Source organism: Balaenoptera physalus (assembly GCF_965194825.1).
Source record: "Balaenoptera physalus genome assembly, contig: HAP1_SCAFFOLD_1553, whole genome shotgun sequence".
Lineage (NCBI taxonomy): Eukaryota > Metazoa > Chordata > Mammalia > Artiodactyla > Balaenopteridae > Balaenoptera > Balaenoptera physalus.
In genome coordinates, this window is record NW_028125243.1 from 1 (window position 1) to 2,870 (window position 2,870).

The window sequence follows — 2,870 nt, forward strand, 5'->3', positions numbered from 1 at the left end:
TGGTGCACACAAGTTTTAAATTTTAATCAAGTCAAATTTATTTTTTATGAAAACTTCTTTAACCTATCTGATCACCAAGTCATGAATAAAATGACACCTCTTTAGTCAAAAAGACAAGAAACACAATTGTTTTTTCTTTTCATGCCTTTCATTCCAAAATTAACTTTTGGCATTTTTTTTTCCACCTTGTAACTAAATTTGCTGTTTAGATGAGTGTTGTGTCAAACTGACTTCAAAGTTCACCACTGATCACTTTCAGCATTGCTTCATTTCTCTGTAATGACTTCTTCATTTTGATTCATCTCTTCAGCTGGGTGAGTCTTCAAGTGAATTTTTCAAGAAGGTACAGAGGTTGAATATACTTTCTAGCTGCTGTGTACTTGTGAAAATGTCTTTTCATTGTCATAGTGCTTAATGAAAATGCACTGGGTCCATAAATCCTTGAATTATATAATTTTCCCAATAAATACAGATTTGGTTCCATTATTTTTACATTTAGTATTTTAAATAAGCCTGATATCAGACTAAATTTTCTTCTCTTAACTTTTTTTTTTTAATTGTATATTTATGGGATTTTCTTCTATTTATTTTAACTCAAAAATCTTTTTCTGATATGTGTCTCAGTCTCTGATTTTTCCCTGGATTTTTATGGCAACTTTCAATCTGCATACAGTGTTCCCCTTTTCAGGAGGAGGATGTTTTATTCAATTAAGTGTTTGAATATTACTTTCTTCCTCAGCTACAGATATAATTCTTGGTTTGGTTTACTTAGCTATGTTTCTTATGTCTCTCATCATCTTTCACAGCATTTTCATTTTCTTCTTCTTTTTCCTCTGTAATTTTGCAGACTCTCAGATTTGTCCTCATCACTAATTTAACTTCCTTCATGTTAATTCCACCCTTTTTGCCTGCAAAATGTATTTTAAATCTGTTACCAAATCTTTACAGTTTTAGGCAGTCTTTTCCTTCATATGTTCATTCCTGCCCACACCCCCCCCAACACACACACTTTTTTTTCTAAATTGAGACAAAACATGAAATTCACCAATTAAGGGTTCCGCCGCGGAGACACGTGAAGGTCGGTGAGTTGGTGCGGAGTTTGTCTCGGCACGCGTGGCCGCGCTGGGATGGCGTCCTCCTCGTCTTCCTCCGCAGCGGGTTTGGGCTCGGTCGACCCGCAGCTGCAGCATTTCATCGAGGTAGAGACTCAGAAGAAGTGCTTCCAGCAGCTGGTGCACCAGATGACGGAACTTTGTTGGGAAATGTGCATGGACAAGCCTGGGCCAAAGTTGGACAGTCGGGCTGAGGCCTGTTTTGTGAACTGCGTTGAGCGCTTCATTGATACAAGCCAATTCATCTTGAATCGACTGGAACAGACCCAGAAATCCAAGCCAGTCTTCTCAGAAAGCCTTTCTGACTGACCTGATTATTACCTCTCTGGAAAAGGAAGGTAGTTCAAGAAATGAAGAGCAGTTGATGGGATGGTTGAAGAAAAGGCTGTGGGGGGATCGGCTCCCACCTTTGTCACTCTTGGGACATCCTGTCATCTGAGAATGAACAAAGACCAATTTTTGTGTGTGGGGGTGGTTTGAGGGTCAAATGTGTTTGGGGTTGTGTTTTTTAATGCTAATCTTGGGAAAACAATTGACAGATGAATGGAAAACTCTACTAGGTGTATGTTACTGTATGTGGGACGATGCTTTCCTCATAGTCCCATTAACTGCTTCCTATAATTTTAATAGTGGAACTGCTCTATAATTTGATATGTGGGACCACATAGGTAATAATCTGTTATTTGTGTGGATTCCTTTCAGATTTCTGGAGAGATCGATATACATCTTTGTGTCTCTCAGAAAGGGCAGCAGTGGGGGAAAGAGTAATTTGGTACTTGACTGTAGGCCTCCTTATCTAGTGTTTGATTATCTGTGCTAGAAAAAAAATGTATGGAGTATTCATACAGTACATTTCACCTTTCTAGATTATCTCCCTCCCTTATACTGTGATTCACTTAAATATCTATATATAAAGTACAGTCTTGAGCTAGTACAGGTAGCCTGAGAGTCTAGAGGCCTTTAGTTAAAGGAATCTAGCCAGCGAACATAATTCTCATACTAAACTGCCACAAGGAAGAAGTTAACTTACCCTGTATGTCAGGGTCCAAAAAAATTTAAAGATGTGCCTAAATGAAAAAATAAGTTATAAAGATTTAGGCCAGTCAAAAACTAACAGCAGGGCTTCCCTGGTGGCGCAGTGGTTGGGGGTCTGCCTGCCAGTGCGGGGGACGCGGGTTCGGGCCCTGGTCTGGGAGGATCCCACGTGCCGCGGAGCAGCTGGGCCCGTGGGCCACAGCTACTGAGTCTGCGCGTCTGGAGCCTGTGCTCCGCAGCAAGAGGGGCCGCGATGGTGAGAGGCCCGCGCACCGTGGTGAAGATTGGCCCCCGCTTGCCGCAAATGGAGAAAGCCCTCGCACAGAAACGAGGACCCAACACAGCCATAAATAAATAAATAAATAAATTTAAAAAAAGAAAAACAAAAAAAAACTAACAGCAGTTTCAGGTAGAGGTGCATGCCTAATGTAAACCAGCATACTTTCCATTTACTGCGTTCTTTTAATCACTGAAATAAAAACTTCTACAAGATTCAAAAAAAAAAAAATTCACCAATTAAAGTAAGTGTACAATTCACTAGTTCTTAGTATTTTCACCACCAATATTGTTATCTAATTCCAGAACATTTTTGTCACGCCCCCCACAAAGAAATCTTGTATATGTTAGCTGTTACTCCCTATTTTCCCCTCCCCAACATCCCCTGGCATCCACTAATCTACTTTCTGTCTATACGGATTTGCTCATTCTGGACATTTCATATAC

The 2,870-nt window shown here is 40.1% G+C and overlaps 1 pseudogene across 1 annotated transcript; it reads left to right on the forward strand.

The window, feature by feature from the left end:
• Nucleotides 1–6: 6 nt before the first annotated feature.
• Nucleotides 7–2,400, forward strand: LOC309653959 (mitochondrial import inner membrane translocase subunit Tim8 A pseudogene; annotated as a pseudogene). Its single transcript has one exon. The product of its transcript is annotated as a mitochondrial import inner membrane translocase subunit Tim8 A pseudogene (transcript).
• The last annotated feature ends 470 nt before the right edge of the window (nucleotides 2,401–2,870 follow it).